This window comes from Panthera onca, chromosome D2 (assembly GCF_046562875.1).
Source record: "Panthera onca isolate mPanOnc1 chromosome D2, mPanOnc1 haplotype 2, whole genome shotgun sequence".
Classification (NCBI taxonomy): domain Eukaryota; kingdom Metazoa; phylum Chordata; class Mammalia; order Carnivora; family Felidae; genus Panthera; species Panthera onca.
In genome coordinates, this window is record NC_138349.1 from 73,030,019 (window position 1) to 73,048,648 (window position 18,630).

Here is an 18,630-nt window from a genome sequence, read left to right on the forward strand (position 1 = left end):
GCCAAGCAACAGACAAAGGAATGGCAAAGGCCGCCAAAACGTATTTGCAGGTGGCACCTCGGGTAGGCCCCCCCCGCAGTGGACCCCTCCCTGGATGCCTCCAGGTTCCTGACCTTGTCTGAACACACAGGAACCAACCGAACCCTTCCAGCCTAAACAGGAAAGGGCGGGTGGAATCAAGAGGGGACTGAGCCACCGGATTCAAAAGTACTCACTGCCACTCTGTTCCTCACCTAAACAGACATGGCTGCCGGTGAGGATGCCATTTTAGTAACGACGGAATTTATGGCCCTTCCCAGTCTCCCTCACACTAATGCAGAGTTTCCAGCCTTTCCTGCCTATCAGAATCAGTTTTAAAAAATACAGATGTCAGGGGCGCCTGGGTGGCTCGGTGGGTTCGAGCCCCGCATTCGGCTCAGTACTGACAGTGGGGAGCCTGCTTGGGATTCTCTCTCTCTCTCTCTCTCTCTGTCTCGCCCTCTTCCACTTGTGTCCACTCTCTATCAAAATAAATAAACTTTTTATACACACACACACACACACACACACACTGGATATCTAGTTGCATTTCAGTTCCTAAATATCAGTTTTAGGGATCGGGTACTGGTATTTTTTAAATCACCCAGGTGACTCGATGGGTAGCAAAAGTGAAAAACACTGCTGAAAACAACAAAGGACTTTAGGCCAAGCCAGGTCCACCCCGCAGGGGCGGGGGGAAAGGCAGGCAACCAAAGCCAACTGAAAGGGGGTAAGCATCAGGGGCAACGCTTGCAAAAGATGGGCCCATCTTTTATCCTGGATCTTTATCCTGGAAAGAATAAAAATCCAATCACGATGAACTAGAAAAGATCATAAAAGAGTCAAAAAATTACCCCCTTGATTTTAATACTCCTTAACGCCCAGTCTTAGCTTAGCATCCACTTCTTCTCTCGGTATATTTATAAAAAAAAGAGATTCTACCATGGGTTTTTACAGCAGGGACAGGACAAAGCCGAGACAGGAGAATAAATGACAGTGTCTTACAAACAGAGTTCAGTTTATTTTTCAGATAAAATCGGGAGAGAGAAATAAAATGGCTGGATCACTTGTACAAGCGTTGCCTCACTGAATTCCGGTGAATATCCTGTAAGAGATTATTATGTCCTTTTTGCCAAGATAAAACGGAGACACACAAAACTAAATTGCCCCAGGTTTCATTAAGCTAATAATCTGACACCTGAAGGGCAAACCCTGTCATTGCCCAAATTCCAAATAAAGGTTCTTTCCCATTGTTGTCACTAACCTAGACTATTTTCATGAAGCCCGTTTGCCGGATGTTTCTGTGCAAATACGTGGAAGCTGGCACGGGCTCAGCCTGAGAGCCGGGAACTAGAATCCTCTCCCTCAGGCCAGAGCTACATGCCCAGCACCTACGTACAAGTCCCCTGAACGTCTCTGTCCTCGGAGCGCCCAGGGCAGGGAAGACGGTCACCGGAGCTGTTTGCATTTAAGAAAAACACACCTCCCAAGGACTCACAACAAGCCTTAGAAGAGAAAAGTGCTCACAACTGCTGGGTAGCACTATCACTATATTGAGGAGAAGAGAGAATCAAAGCAGGTGCCTAGGTGGCTCAGTCAGTTAAGTGTCTTGACTCTTGATTTCGGCTCAGGTCATGATGTCAGTTTGTGGGATCAAGTGCCTCGTCAGAATCCCTGCTTGGGGTTCTCTCTCTCTCTCTCTCTCTCTCTCTCTCTGCCCCTCCCCTGTTCTCTCTCTTGCCCGTGCTCCCTCTCTCAAAACTAAATAACAACAACAACAACAACAACAACAACAACAAAAGCGAGAGTGGGGTGGCGCCCCGGGTGGCTCAGTTGGTTAAGCGTCCCACCCTGGCTCAGATGATGATCTCACAGTTCATGGTTCAAGCCCCACGTCAGGCTCTGTGCTGACAGCTCGGAGCCTGGAGCCTGCTTCAGATTCTGTGTCTCCCTCTCTCTCTGCCCCTCCCCGCTCACGCTCTGTCTCTCTCTCTCTCTCTCTCTCTTCATTTTCTCAAAAATGAAATAAACATTAAAAAAATTAAAATAAAAGAGAGAATCAAAGAATCCGATCTTAGAAATGTGTTCACATTTGCTAGGCAATTCAATAGAAAAACTTAGTGCGTTTCACTGCATCTGTAGACTCTTCTCTAAATAAACAACCTTACAGAAGGGAGGGCTGCCATTACTTTATGTCAATCGTGTCTCCAGGTGTGAAGGGGACCAAATGACCTAAGATCCTACACCCCCCCCCCCCCCCCAGATCGCAGAAACGTGAGGCACAAGGACTGAGTTTGGAATGACACCCACAATGTGATGACGTCATCTCTGCTATCAGACACACGGCTAATTAACACAGAACTGCTTCTCTCCAGGAAAAACAGTTATTTCACTTCAGAATCAAAGTCTTAACACTATCCATTGTTCCTCATTGAATGCTGCCTTTATGAAATCTTCCCCTGATATTTCCTCCTGAGAAATGTTTCATGAAAACAAACAAAGGAAAGAAAACAAACCCTGCTGAGATGTAACTTACAAAGCTACAACGTGTTTTGTGAATGAGCCCTGCTGGCATTCAGGTTCCTGAAGGAAGCTAGCAGCCTTTCAGTAAGGGAATACTCAGAATTGTATCTTTCTAGTGTGGGACTGCGAATGTTTTCCGAATAGCAGCTCTCGAGAAGACTTACTGCGCTGCGAACATTTGGTAATGGTGATTCCCGATATACTGACTTTGATATCAGTCTCATTCACCTTCCAGAGGTCGTACAGACCCAAGAAGCCACTTCAGGTGAAGGTTCAACCAACCAGGAACAAGGTTCCAGCTTTTGCGACGCTCAGGGGCAAGTGTGTTTTGTGAGGCTGGCTACTTCAAGCGGGTGGTGGGGCCAAAATGGATGAGTTAGCCTTCTCCAGAAGTCACCTGCCCTTGGGACCCTGCCAGAGAAGGAGGTCTGAGAGCCCAGCTCCTCCCGGCTCCATAACTGCTTAGCTGGGTGACCCTGAACACATCATTTACGTCCCTGGGCCTTGGCTTCCTTATCCTTAAAATGTGGATATTGGGGGCACCTGGGTGGCTCAGTCGGTTAAGTGTCCAACTTCAGCTCAGGTCATGATCTCACTGTTCATGAGTTCGAACCCTGCATCAGGCTCTGTGCTGACAGTGTGGAGCCTGCTTGGGATTCTCTCTCTCTCCCTCTCTCTCTCTCTCTCTGCCCCTCCCCTGCTTTCTCTCTCTCTCTCTCTCTCTGAAAATTAATATAGTAACACCTACTTCAAAGAACTATTGGGAGATAAATGAGATAGTTGAAGTACTAAAGTATTATCTATCACACAGTAGCAACAGTAAGCAAATAAAGCTGCAATAATGGACTAGAATAATTATTGAGAAGAAGAGAAAATGGCCCGCAAATATTTGCAGATGAGACAAAGTGTCTGCCACATTCCATCATCAAGCCCATCTGTGTGATTACACTGATCAGGACCACGTTTTGGGAAAAATTATTTGTAATATAACAGCCATAAAGCACACTGTCCTTTGTTCAACGAGACAAAACCCAACGGTAAGAGAAGAAATTGGAAAAAGAGAAGGAAAAGACACCCCTCGTTATCAAGAAAAGTGCATCTTACCTTGTGAATTGAGAAAAACAACCCCGACAATAATAAATGACAGGTTTGAAAAAAACAAAACAAAATGACTAGAGAGTCAAGAAAGAAAGACAGAAGAAGAAAAAGACAAAGAGAGAAAGAAAGAAAGAAAGAAAGAAGAAGAGAAGGAAAGAAAGAAAGAAAGAAAGAAAGAAGAAGGGAAAGAAAGAAAGAAAAAAGAAAAGAAAGAAAGAAAGAAAGAAAGAGAAAAAATGAAGGAAGGAAGAAGAGAAGGAAAGAAAGAAAGAAAGAAAGAAAGAAAGAGAGAAAGAAAGAAAGAAAGAAAGAGAAAAAAGGAAGGAAGGAAGAAAAGAAAGAAAGAAAGAAAGAAAGAAAGAAAGAAGAAAAGAAAGAAAGAAGAGAAGGAAAGAAAGAAAGAAAGAAAAAGAAGGAAAGAAATAAAGAGAAAAAAAGGGAGGGAGGAAGAAGAGAAAGAAGGAAAGAAAGAAGAGAAAGAAAGAAGGAAAGAAAGAAAGAAGAGAAAGAAAGAAGGAAAGAAAGAAAGGAAGAAAGAAAAAGAAAAAAGGAAGGAAGAAGAGAAAGAAGGAAAGAAAGAAGAGAAAGAAAGAAGAGAAAGAAAGAAGGAAAGAAAGAAAGGAAGAAAGAAAAAGAAAAAAGGAAGGAAGAAGAGAAAGAAGGAAAGAAAGAAAGAAAGAAGGAAGAAAAGAAAGAAAGAAGAGAAAAAAGGAAATAAAGAAAAAAAATGAAGGAAGAAGAGAAAGAAAGAAAGAAAGAAAGAAAGAAAGAAAGAAAGAAAAAGGGAAGGAAGAAGAGAAAGAAAGAAAGAAAGAAAGAAAGAAAGAAAGAAAGAAAGAAAATGAAGGAAGGAAGAAGAGAAAGAAAGGGTGCCTCCGTGACGGGTCTCGCTCAGCCAGCCCTATACCCTTGGTGACCTCGCCAAATTCTCGTACTCATGCGACCAAACACAAATCCATCAAATCATCTCTTTCCACACATCTTTTTTGCTATGAATAAACCACACCGAAATGTATGCGTCTAAATGTATTCATTCGTCCATTCACACGTGTGTATGAAGTGCCTGCGACCTGCCAGCCAACCTGGGGGTGCAGCGATGCATGGTCGGCCCAGCTCACTAGCGCCCCCCTCGTGTTCGATGGTTACAGCAATCAAACCCCATATTACAGCTATTTGTATACAATTCGTTCTTTCCGGTTAGATTATAGGCTCTTGAAGGGAAGGACCGTATTCCATATTTTAAACTTTTCTTTTAAGTTTATTTATGCATTTGACAGACAGAGAGAAGCTCGAGCAGGCTCCACACGGTCAGCGCAGAGCCCAGTGCAGGGCTCAAACTCACCAATCGTGAGATCGTGACCTGAGCCAAAATCAAGAGCTAGGTACTCAACAGACTGAGCCACCCAGGCATCCCGGGAGGGACCATATTTTAATCATCTTGTTTCCCTTGGTTCCTGACAGAGTGTTCCATTAGCAGAAATTACCCAACAAGTGTTTACAGAAGCAAATCATCTCCAGCACGAATGGAACAAGAGAGCCCACGGTCTCCCTCCCACGAGCTCTTCAGATTTTAAGCCCACTTGACTGAGGCGGCTAAGACTTTCTATAAATCTGGCTGATCGTGTGATAGGAAGTAGACTGTTTTGCAACATAATCTGGAAAATGTCGGTGTTATGCCATGAGTATAAGCAGCAAAACGTGAAGTTAAGGAAGAGATGGGAAGTCACCCAAACGTTTCACATGTAGGCCAGTGCGTTCCCCAATGTCCAGGTGCCTGAGTTGAGGATAAGGCACCATCACAGATCTTGACATCCTGATCCTGGCAACAGGTGGCACACTGCTGTTGGAAGCAAGCAAACGGCATCTACCCCAGGGCTGTTCCCCTACGTAGAGACATCTAAGCGAGTATGAGGTCTCTGCAGAAATCCGGGCAGGACGATAGGAAGTTTACTGGTCTGAGAACGCTGTAAGTCAATGGAGATAAACTGTGGCCTCTCTGGAGGTCAACTAGAACCTCTTGAACTTCATCGGCCTCACAAAGTTGGCCCAAAAAAGCCAGAAAGCAACAAAGGATAGGAATGAAAGGAAGCCTAGCTACCCCTGCCAATACTTTGTTGATTCCAAAAAGGTGCAAGGAAGGGGCACCTGGGTGGCTCAGCGGGGTAAGAGTCGCACTCTTGATTTGGGCTCAGGTCATGATCTCACCGTCGGTGAGATCGAGCGCTGCATCGGGCTCTGGACTGACAGAGAGGAGCCTGCTTGGGATTCTCTCCCTCTCTCTCTCTCTGCCCCTTCCCTGAAAACTTGCTCACGTTCTCTCTCCCTCGAAATTAACATATTAAAAAAAAAGAAAGGTCTGAAGTTGAAGGTAAAGCTGAGACCAGAGAAGAGGAACAAGACGTTCCAGCTTCACAACTTTCTGATAAGAAAACACCTAAGGAGTTAAAACTTCCTACCAGGATTCTGAAGGCCATCTCTAGACCAGTATGGTACCAGCTATTCCGGAAAATCCCTTTCATCTTTGTAAGGACTCGAGTTTGGAGCTCAGCCTGAACTTTTCTCCTACAGCCCCTAATGATAATTGATTTCTCCTCCAGAACAAGTCTCCTGACTTGTTCAGGAGACTGGCTGCTAAGCCTTTACAAAGACTTAGTTAAGGGAGTCCTAATTTCATCAATGGGAAAATGAGGGGACCAAATGGTAAAACCATCTCTCTAAAATTATGCAACAAGTCAGTAGTTAAACCAGTGTGTCACTTCCTCAGTTCTAATGCTATTAAGACATTCACAGATTTCAAGCAATGTATTCGTTACAGATAAATCTATGTGAGAATAACTGTCCTTGCACAAGAGAAAACAGAAGAACCAAAGCAAATGAGCTTCATTTACACTTTTTTTTAACAACAGACATGTTGTACAGATTCCTGACGGCCCCTTTACCTGGGGTGTAATTGTTACCCATGTTAAGAGAGATTTAAAATGGATTTTCAGGGGCGCCAGCGTGGCTCGGTCGGTTACACGTCTGACTTCGGCTCAGGTCACGATCTCGCGGTCCGTGGGTTCGAGCCCCGCGACGGGCTCTGTGCTGACAGCTAGGAGCCTGGAGCCTGCTTCGGATTCTGTGTCTCCCTCTCTCTGTCTGCCCCTCCCCTGCTTGTCCTCTGTCTCTCTCACTCTCCAAAATAAATAAACATTAAAATAACGGATTTTCAACTTGGAAAAAAAGACTAGTTGGTACAGAGCAGCTACAGCACAACACAACATGGCTTCACTCCACACTCTGCTCTGAAAGAGTTTGTCTGGATTCACATCATAAGCAACTCAAACAGTTTCTATTTTTTTAATGTTTATTTATGAGAGAGAGAGGGAGACAGAGCATGAGCAGGAGAGGGGCAGAGAAAGAGAGAGAGAGAGAAATCTGAAGCAGGCGCTAGGCTCCGAGCTGTCAGCACAGAGCCCAACACGGGGCTCGAACTCACGAGCCTTGAGATCACGACCTGAGCCAGAGTCGAACGCTTAATGGATCGAGCCACCCAAGCGCCCCTCAAACAGTTTAAAACAAAAAGACGGTAATGAAGAACTTGCAAAAATACTGGTTTGTATCATGTGACAAAAGACCAATACCCAGAATAAAGTTTCAAAAGCAAAAAACAGTACGTGTAATAATTCCAAAGACAAACAGGCCAAAAAACAAACGAACAAAAACCACAAGCGGCCATAAAGGTGCCTAACTTCAGCATCAATTAAATAATGGGGGCGCCTGGGTGGCTCAGTCGGTTAAGAGTCCGACTTCGGCTCAGGTCATGATCTTGCGGTCCGTGAGTTCGAGCCCCGCGTCGGGCTCTGTGCTGACAGCTCAGAGTCTGGAGCCTGCTTCCGATTCTGTGTCTCCCTCTCTCTCTGACCCTCCCCCGTTCATGCTCTGTCTCTCCCTGTCTCAAAAATAAATAAACGTTAAAAAAAATTAAAAAAAAAAACAAATAAATAAATATGAAAACAATAAAAGTTTTCACATTAAAATCAGAAACAATAGACTGAGATTAGTCGCTGTTGGTGCCGGCTACAGGCTCACTCCTGAGTCACTGACAGAATCCTAACTGGGCACAACCTATCTGAGGGGCCATCTAGCAATATCTCCAAAATTTTGAGTGTGAGTACTGTTTTATCCAGCAATTCCATTCCTAGGAATTTATCCCCAAGAGATAGTTACATAAGTATGTATATACTTGTTTACATACAAGCATTTTGTTACTTAGAGCCAAACACTGACAAGCCCCGAAGTGTCCTTTCGTAGGGATTAAATAATCGTGGAGGTACACAAGGAAATCCGGTTCATCGTTTAAAAAAGTAGACACTACCGAAATACTAACAAGGGAAAGACATCTACGATGTACTGGTAAGAAAAAAAAAAGCGACCGGGAAAACAGTATGAAGGGAATAATCCCATTTTTGTTTTGTTTTCTTAAAAAGTGCACACGCAGATTCAGACTAAAGTCTATTGACACGGGCTGCCTTCGGGGAGCGAGATTATAGGGGAGATGTATGCTCTACTTTATATATTTCTGTGTTGTCTGAACACATCTATCAATTTCGAAACTAAAGAATGCCATTTTTGACAAAATGAAGTATGCTTAAAATCATGAGCCTGTATCACAAACGTCTGTACAGTCTCGTATTCCATAAAATCCACATAACTTCACTCATCGAAATGAGCCATAAGGAAATTACTCTGGAGTCCACACCCTCTAGGCTGGAAGCTCTATACACCTGATCCAAAAAATCTTGGACAGTGTTCATTCCTGGCAGGAGCTATTTCCCCATGGTGCTGAAAAGCACAGTAAGGGACACGGGTTAATCCGAGGTGGGGGTCCAGGCAGCTTTTGCCCCTCGGTGGGCCAGAGGCTACTAACACAAGGGACTCATCGCCCGGCTTCAGGGGGGGCCAAGGAACCAGGAGGGACAAAAACAGCCAAACGAGGGAAGGTCTTCCCTTAAGACCAACCCAGGTACCACCCTCCTTTCTCCTGCGCTGGAATGTAGATGATGCCCCTTCATTGTTATTTTCACATCACAATGTCCTCGGGCATCAGGACTTCATTAGCACCTCCTCGGCCAAGTCTCCTGAGTCCCACACAAGAAGGAACTTAGTCTTTTCAGGCTGACTTTCCTTGATTCCCCCTCTTCTCTCTCCCGCGAGTAGTTCTGAAATTTCACCATCAAAGCACTGATGTACTTATACCTGGTAACAAGGAAACCCATCGTGGGCATCGCGCCCTCCTCCAGCGATAGATACCCTGGCTGCTGTCAAAATGCTCCTCTACTGAAGAACATTTTAAGACACAGGCTCTCAGGCCGCAGCCTTCAAAATGCACCAACACACACACACACACACACAGGCGACAGAGGCTGTGGGAACAAAGAGGATCCAGAGACGTCTGGACAACTGGGGGCAGGACCCAACCCTAGAGTGGACCTCAGACGGAGGGGGGTGTTAGTAAGGAATCCATATTAAGTTCTGGACTGATCACTGAACTACTCTCGACCAAGTGAATCTCTCTATTTTTAGGAAACACACACTGACGTTTGGGGAGGGCCAAGGGCCACAATGCATGTAACTTATCCATAAAGGGTGCAGAAGAAAACTGCGTGCGTGGGCGTGTGCGTGCATCTGTGTGTGGACAGACGGACAGACAGAAGGATGGTAAGTAAGCCACTTCTGATAATCCAAGGCCAGCGACCAAATGTGCAGGGGCAACGGCTACCGCTGAGGGCTCCTTCCCAAACCACCTGGTGTCCTACTGTTACAGAAAATGCAACACGTCTGGACACACACAAGGGAGCAGCCAGCTCTGCCTTCATCCCGTGTTGGAGGAAGGCATTCCGGGTGACACCGCGGGGCCCCAGGCATAGGGGCCGGGCCTCATCCAGGGGTCCCCAGGCCTCCTCCACCCCACCCTCCATCACCTTCCTCACTCACAGTGGCCCCTCAGGGCGGGGCACACTAGCCACCAGGACAGCTGCTTCTGTGCAGCCCCTGAACCTCCGCTATGCTCACACTTTGTCCCTTTACTCTAAGTAGGGACACTCCTTGGAGTTTTAAAATTCATGCCCTTTTAAACACTTTAAGGGACAGAGGCTCACAGGAACTTGCTAGTCCCTCCTTCTGAAGCCCCCAGTTTAGGCAATTCCAAAGTTCAAACGGCTTCTTCTTCTTTTTTTATTTATTTATTTATTTTTTTTAATGTTTGTTAATTTTTGAGAGAGACAGAGACAGGGTGTGAGCAGGGGAGGGGCAGAGGGAGGGAGACACAGAATCCCAAGGAGGCTCCAGGCTCTGAGCTGTCAGCGCGGAGCCCGTCGCGGGGCTCGAACCCACAGACCACAAGATCGTGACCTGAGAGAAGTCAGCTGCTTAACCGACTGAGCCAACCAGGCGCCCCTCAGATGGCTTCTTATTAATGGGACCCAGAAGCCCAAATTTAAACCTCTAAGCAGTGGCTTGGGGGTGCGGAAGGGGAGTGGACTCACCTGAGCAGGGAGAATAGAAGCCGCCAGCTTGGGCCACTGGGAGCAAGAACCTGCAAGAGAAGGAAGAGTTCTAGTTCAGAATCACAGAAAAACTTCCGGTCAGCAGTTGTTAAGGTGTGGTCTGAGAGTCCCCAGGGGTTCCCAGGACCCTTCCAGAGGTCTCCCGGGTTCAAACCATTTTCGCAGCAAAAGGCAGGATTTCCCTTTTCCACTCTCTTCCCGCCAAGGCACGGCGGAATCTTCTAGAGGCTGAGTAACCAGTCTCAGCACAAAAGGCTTGACAGTCTAGCTGTATTCTCGTAAGCGAGGCATTAAAGAGATTTGCAAAAATGTCGTTCTGCCCATTAAGTTTCTGTTGTTCTGGAAAACAGTGATTCTCGTAAAACATGTTATTTACAATAAAAGGTGAAGGGCTTACTGCTGCCATGTTTAATATACGAACAACTATTTTTAAACCTCTCCATTTGAATCCTAGTGTCACAAATCTCAGTAGAGATGAGCCACATAATAAAAAGCTCTCTGGGATCCTCAATCACTTTTACAGATGTCCAGGGGGCCAAAAATTTGTCATTTACAGATGTCAAGCAAAATTTTGACAACGGCTGGTCTAAGGGTCTATTTCTGGTACTAACTTCTGTTAGGCTGCATCTGCTTTTAATATAGCAGCAGCGGACAATATTGGATATACAGCACAAAGTACCAGGCGCTCTGCTATGTACTTTCTGTACACACGTTATTTCCACATTCATGATCACTTGAACAGAATCGGCCTCTCCTGCCTCCTGGATGAGAAGACTGGTACTCTAAGAAATGGATTATCTGCCCAAAGTGAAGCACACAGAACAGGGTGTGAACTTGAGTCAGCCTGGCTCCTGAGATCGTGATCTTTTCGTTACATCATTTCTAAAAACAGTCGTTGTAAGAATTTATGCAAACTGAACCAGGGCGAGGCGCGCTGAGGCCCCGCACCTCTACCTGACATCGTGCGGACTCAACACGCCACAGCGTGAGGTACGCGGCTTGGATGAAATGGTCACGACGTGGCTTCCCTAACTCCTGGTAGAGTCCTGCGCTCTGCTCCCTACAAAAGACAGACCCCAGTAAGTGAGCTGTCCCGCAACGGCCGGCTTACGCCTACAGTCCCAGAAACGGTATTGACCGCGATCAATTACAAGACCACCTCCCGAGAAGGCTACCGTTGGCCTTGGCTTTGGGAAGCCCACCTTTTTCAATCTGTCTCCATTCTTACAAAGCCCTGAAACAGCTGACGAAAGCTTACTATCGTTAGTCCCTCAACTGCAGCTGGATTTAAGGTTATGTGCGCCTGTAAGGGAGGGGGGAGACATTCTCACGGACTTAACTTAATGGAGCCGATGCAGCCAATTCGGAGCTTAAAAATCCAAAGCACGTACGGCGAGTCCCTCAAAAAAAATTAAACCTGGAATTACCATACGATCTAGTAATTTCCCTTCTGGGTACATGCCCAAGAGAACGGACAGCACAGGTTTTAAAAAGACGCACACACACCCGTGCTCACAGCAGCCTTACTCACAATAGCTAGAAGGCAGAAGCAGCTCAAGTGTCCATCAACAGATGAACGGAAGAACCAGCTGTGGCAAATCCACACGATGGAATATTACTCAGCTTTCAAAAGGAAGGGGATCGGAACACCTTACAACACGGACGAACGCCGAAGACGTGATGCCCAGTGAAGCAAACCGGCCGCACAAGGACAGATACTCCGGGACTCCCCTTACATGAGGTACCTAGAATAATCAGCTTCATTGAGACAGGAAGCAGAGTTGGGTGGTGGCCAGGGGCTGGGGGAGGGGGAAGGGGAGTTAGAGTTTAATGAGTACAACATTTCTGCTCGGGAAGAGGGAAAGTGTCTCGAGACAGATGGTTGCACCACTGTGTGAATATACTTAACGCCACTGAACCACACACTTAAAAATAGTAAATGTTCTGTTGTGTAAACTTTATCTCACACACACACACACACACACACACACACACACACACCGAACAATTTATCAAAAAGACTTCTTAACATTAAATAACGGGGAAAAGAATATATTATTGGGCATCCTAGGTCATTGCTTCAATCTTTTACTAGCTTATTAACTCCAACCAGGGGCGCCTGGGTGGGTCAGTCGGTTGAGCATCCGACGACAGCTCAGGTCGTGATCTCACGGTTCGCGAGTTCGAGCCCCGCGTGGGGCTCTCTACTGACAGCCCAGAGCCCGCTTAGGATCCTCTGTCCCAACCCCTTCTCTGCACCTCCCCTGCTCATGCTCTCTCTCTCCCTTTCTCTCAAAAATAAACATTTATAAATAAATAAATAACTCCAACCAAGCATCCATCCACTCGGCCCATGTTCGCCAACCACCTCCCAGCTACCAACTCCTGTACCACGAACAGCAGAAGGAGACCGTCTCTGGGCAGCACAGGAAGGGCAGCGACCCAGGCATAGCACTAGATGTACTGAGATGCAATCTGGAAAGGCCTGCTTAGAAGACACAACTGCACGGTGAGTGATAAATGTTTCTGGCACACAAAGCCACAAGCTCGTGCAACTACAAAAAAAAAAAATCGTATCCTCTGAACTATCCATATTTTTCAAAGTTGTAGGAACCCTTTTTTTTTTCTCTCTCAAGAGGCTTTCTGGTCTTCTAATTTTTTTTTTTTTTTTAAATGCTGGTACATTATAAAACCCTCCGCTTTTTCGAAGTCCTATTGATGAAACGGTTTGTGTTTCACGACTCACTATTTTGGGGTTAATTTCTCCTCTTCGGCGGAGACCCTTTAAATGACGTTGTGACATCCCCCACACAATGAACGCAACTCTGTAAAAGGCACTTTTCCTTCCTTTGATACAAGCAAATATCCTGTAAACAATCCGTGCTCCACTCTTTTAACTCACTGCTTTTGTTTACCGACAGGAAAGGAAACCACAAATCCTCCCAAGTGGGACTGGGGGGCTCCACGGTTCTCCATTTCCTACCGAGCAGGTGGTTTACATGAGGCAACTGGCTATTGTCTTTTGCCCTGTTTTTGCTCTGGAGAAGAAAATCGGTGGGCTTTCGGCAGAGCGTAGTTTTCTCAAAGAGCAGAACTTGGGGCTGTGCGCTGTCCCGCAGAGAGCGGGTCAGAGAAAGGCGAGATGCTCTCCTGTCCCCTGGCCCATTGCTGAGAGGCGGTGACTCACGCTCCAGCAGGACTCTCTCTGCCAGAAAACCAGATTTGCAGGCAAAGAGAGGCCTGGCCCTTTGTTCTTACCAGCAGGTTCCTCAGCTGTTTTTCCCAGTGAAACAGGGCTCTGAGAAAGTGAGGGCAAATATTTACTTTCCACTGAGAAGAATAAAAATATTCGGTCCAGCTCGAAGTCATTACTTCTCCGATGTTAGGACATGCTTGCTAGTATTCAGGAAAAGCACCAGAGAAAGGCTACAGTGTTTTGTTCTTTGTTTTTATTTTAAACAGAAAAATTCCTTTCGAAAGAAGGACATGGGTCCGAGAGGCAAAGTCCTAAGCACCGCTTTCTGTCCTTGTACCTGTGAACGCTGGCAATGTGTGCAAGCAGTCCTTGCGCGGACCGCCCCCCGCTCCCCAGTTCTGGGCCAACAGGCCAGCCACGGTTCCCGCCCTGAATCTCGGAACCGCGGCCGTGTCCTGTGCACCGTCATGAGGCCCAGGGGTGCAGAGCTACAGTCTCAACCCAGACCTCACCCGCCCCAAAAGGAAACTGCACACTCCAGGAGATGGTTCCTCAAGAAGCAGATGACCGAACGTGGAATCGGCGCCAGATTCAAACAGCCAGTCGTTCCCAGAAAAGGGTTTGGCATCCGCGCAGATGAACGTCACCTTAGGCCACGTGCTCCAGGAAACGCATTTTGGAAACCGCTGCCCCTGCCACGCCCAGCGTTCACCAGCACTGACCACGCGGGGGCACGAGCCATCAGGCTTTTACTATCCCGGCCAGTCGCACTTAGACACACAGTCTTAAGTGTTTTCAGTCCATTTAGAGGTCTAGTTTTACCTGGGCGTCTCAATCACGGGCCGGAGGTCAAATGACTTCTCTGACCACCCTCAAGAGTCTACTTTTGCTGCGAATCGGGTCGGCGCGATGTGAAACTCTCAACGCGGGCAGCGATGCGGTTTGGCTACGACCATTTCCTTTGGAGTCTCAGCGTGGCGCCACGCACGACGTCACTCAGGTGGGCTTATATCTGTTTTCGTTTCGGTGTTTGTTTTGGCGGCTGTCGCAAACGTATTTTTAAATTGTTGCAAGAACCCTTAACAAGAGATTTACCCTCTTAAACGTTTAAGCGCACGATACGCTATTATTAACTCCATAGGCACGATGGGGCACAGCAGGTCTCGAGAATGTACTCATCTTTACGTTATAACTGCAACCTTATACGTATTGAACAGAAATTCCCTATCTGCCCCCTGCCCAGCCCCTGGAAACCACCATGCCCCTCTCTGTTCCCGTGGGTCTGGTTATTTTTGGATTCCTCTCGTAAGTACGATCACGTGGCATCTGTTCTCCTGGAACTGGTTTATTTCACTTCGTATAACGTCCTGCAACTTCCTCCTTGTCACATACGGCAGGGTTTCTTGTTTAAGGCTGAATAGTATCCTTTGTATATATTCCCCGGCATTCTTTTCAAGTCAGGTGGAAAGAAGAAGGGCTCTGGAAACGCAGCCCCTTCAAAGTTATTTAAACATTGAATCAATATTTACTTAGCACCTCGAGCATTCAAACACTGTACTAAACGCTGTCCATTCTCGTCACCTAAGGCTCACTGCCTAATGGAGGGAGCCAACCTTTATACAGGTAAGTGGGATGAAATCTCTCGAAGGGCCCCGTTGGGGCACCAGGGAGGGGGAGGCCAAATTTTACCTGGGAGGAGAGAGAGAGGGAAGGTTTTCTACAGCAGGTAACACGGGAGTAGCCGAACCATGGCAAAGGTGTGGGGCGTGGTGGGGACAGTCCTATTCCCTCATGTCTATCAGCAAGGTACATACAGTCTTCCTCTCCCCCATGACTGGCCCAGGGTGAATAAAGAAGAATCTAGGCCTTGAATGCCTCCCCACACCTCGCAGAGCATTCATCATCCCTGTAACACTCTGCTCTCGTATCTAGACTCTAGGATCCAGGAGGGCGGGGGGCAAGGTTCACACTATGCGTCCCGTCCTAAGTACTGTGCTCCGTGCTTTTCTTCAAAAGTACCCGGTCGGTATTTCCCGAAGATTGAAGGAAAAAGAGAAGGATGGAGGGAAAGGGGAGGAGGGAGGAAAGAGGAAGGAAAAAAGACTGGCTCTCTGTGAAGACTTGAAAGCCGCGGAGAATGAGAACACAGGAGGCCAGCACAGTAAGGAGCACACGGTGCGCATCGGCCGGAAGAGAGAACGGAGGCGTTTCAGGACGGAATTCCCAAGGAATGAGCTAAACCGTGTGCGATCACCCCTGCGCTGCCATTTTTGACCTACAAAAGCAGGAATTTCACGTGACTCAACCTCCCACACGCTCCTCCCCAGTGAGCTTAACTATTCCACGCCTATGACTGCGACGCATCACTTGCTTTGGTACCCTGCTAGCTTTGCGCCCAAACAGCGAGCTGTCACCCCACCGTGCCACCCCACCCCGGCACCCCTACCTTGACATGCGAAGGGCGGAGCGCACATCCCTCCCGCCAAACCTCGCCCTCGGCCCCCGCTCCACACCCCGGCTGACGTCTCTGTTCTCCCTGCCCGTGCCCTCGTCCGCCACCGTGGACCGTGGCAGCTCCGGTGTCTGTCTGCCCGGCACACCAGGGCCACGCCCCCTTCTTCTGGCTCTTGTGGGGAACCTTCCCTGGCCCCACGTAATGCCGTCCACTGGGCCACTCGAGGCCCGGCATTCCCTCACCCTCAGTGCCCAGTTCCGTGTGCAGAACCAAAGCCAAGTCGTCTACGTCGTCCCTGGACAGCGCAGGGGTCTGGGGAGGGAGAAGTTCGGTTTCAGCTAAGAGCACTAGCTAGGGGGACTTGAGCTCCTGCTACTGGCTGCCGTCTTGCCGATGACACAGAGAGAGCGCGGCCGTGAAGGACTCCGCAAAGCGGAGTCAAGATACAGAGAAAGGGTCTGGGGCCACGTCAGAACCCCCGGCTCTGTAGCATGCTACTCCTAGATGCCTCCGTTACTTGAGCGATACCCTTTCCGTTTCTGCTTAAAGTTGGGTTTCTGTCATTCATAACCAGTGGTCCAGATGAATTACCTGGGCAAAACTGTACCGCGCAGAACATCACCTCAAAGGAGTCTTCAAATGATTCCCCTAAGATGGCCTTTACTCTCACAGTCATGGCGTCAGTAGGCTCTTCCCCAAATAAAGAAGCCCTGTAGTTCCCATCACCCCAAACGCCAGCATCCTTACGGCCTCAGTGAGAGGCCTTCACCCCAATACAACTTTCTCAGACATCTCCAGAGGAAGAAAGTTTTCAAGAAAACCCTTCTAGACAGACAGTGTCTCTTGCTCTCTGCTACCCCCAGGGACCATTCCTTACACCATTTATTCTGACATTTTTCAGTCAGTATCGTAGATGATGATTTATTTATAGACGTCTGCCACCTTCAATCGGGAGTTCTTAATGAGCAGAGGCCTTAGGCACAAGAGGTAATCGATCCACCGCTGGTGACATGACGAATCCTAAGCAGGCGAGCCTCCTGTGTTCAAAAACAATGGCTGGCGATGACGTCACAATCGATTCGAAGCCTGCACCCCTTTTCCATAAATTTATTACGTTACTTTTTCTTCGGACTTCTAAGCATAAATAACTAAATCAGCACGACTACTGAGACGTCCTTGATGCGGCGTAGCAAATGCTCTGGGCTCCCTCAGTACATCCCACAAATAAGGTGAGGAGGAAGGACCCTTGGGAGCCAGTACCCCCTTGCTAAATTAAGCTAGACAGCTTTCACCACCCCTCGGTGATCGCAAAGTCCAAACTTGTAACCAAGGCAACCAAGCACTGGCGGTCTGTCCAGCCGCCTCTTCCAGCCCCTCGCCCCGCCACGCTTGCTCACACACCCAAACGGTGGTTTTCACTTGCTTAGGTAGAGGGTGGAGCAGCAAGAACTCCTGATACTGTTTGGCGAACACGCTCTCCTCTACCGAGTGTGTGACCCGTGATGAATAATGACATCATGTTAGTTTGGGAACCGGGAACGTTTTTATTAGCAGAAGGATGTGCGTGGTAGATTGAGATCCATCACCACAAGCACGCCTACCTGGGGGCAAAAAAAAAAAAAAAAAAAAAAATAGGATGTTGAACTCGGCCCACACAGTTGATACATGTCTTTCCATCCTCATTTGCTAGTTTGCTTTATCATCCGCTTGGAGGCAAGCAAAACACCACAAAGAAGAAAATATCCTTCCTTAACGTGGCGGTGCGTGGTCTGAAGGGCTGGCAACGGATCCAAACTTAGGGACACCCTCAAAACCCGTGGTACCCTGCACGGTCTACAGGTCGGACAAAATTCTGACGTAACAGTGTGATGACGCCATTTTAGGACTTGGGGACCCTCCGTCGTACACCTGAAATCGTGTTCAGTAAATCGATCAAGAAAAGAAAGGAGACAACATACTTCAGAAATTCAAGTAGATTCCCTACTGTAAGGATAGTTGCCAAGAGCAACCATGATAAACTGAAAAAGTCTAAATTCACGCAGATGACTCCTGGCCTCCATAAAAGGTAAAATGCCCCAACTAAAAACCTTGCTAGCAGGGCTGTCGGTCTTCTGACACTGGGAGGGACAGAACCCGTCACCAGATGCATTTTTTTGAATCACCCTTAAATATCGCTTACACAAAACTCAAGATGACAAGTCTATGCTGAGCTGGGCAAACCAGACAGAAGGAACATGAGAAAGGGAAAACACACTGGCATAGATTCATCTACTGAGGGCTTGACCACATCCAGAACGGAAGAAAGAACTCTGACCGTGCAAAGTGACATAATAACTGTGTTGCCACCTTGGGCAGGGCAGAGGATCCCAGCTAGTATGTAAGGCTGCACTTCGTTTAAGCCCCATTACTTCACTTTGTTCAGCATTTATTTTTTAAGTTTATTTATTTATTTTGACAGAGAGAGAGAGAGAGAGAGAGAGAGAGCGCACAAGCAGTGGAGGGGCAGAGAGACAGAGGGATAGAGAGAGAATCCCAGATGGATTCAGGAATCCATCTTACAAACCACGAGATCATGATTTGAGCCGAGATCAAGGGCCGGACGCTTAACTGACTGAGCCACCCAGGCGTCCCTCACTTTGTTCAACTTGAAACAATTATGTATCTTAGTCAACTGAGGCGTAGATCTTTTTTTTTTTTTTTTTTTTTTCAACGTTTTTTATTTATTTTTCGGACAGAGAGAGACAGAGCATGAACGGGGGAGGGGCAGAGAGAGAGGGAGACACAGAATCGGA

At 47.4% G+C, this 18,630-nt stretch overlaps 1 protein-coding gene across 7 annotated transcripts in view; it reads right to left on the minus strand.

The window, feature by feature from the left end:
* SIPA1L2 (signal induced proliferation associated 1 like 2) overlaps positions 1-18,630 on the minus strand; it is a 222,928-nt gene that overhangs the window by 162,448 nt on the left and 41,850 nt on the right. For 6 of the 7 annotated variants that reach the window (XM_078434223.2, XM_078434226.2, XM_078434225.2 and 3 more), the window contains exon 2: positions 10,167-10,216. The exons of the other annotated variant lie outside the window; for it this stretch is intronic. The gene's annotated coding sequence lies outside the window, so the exon portion shown is untranslated. The remainder of the gene's footprint in view (positions 1-10,166; positions 10,217-18,630) is intronic. 7 annotated transcript variants of the gene reach the window in all.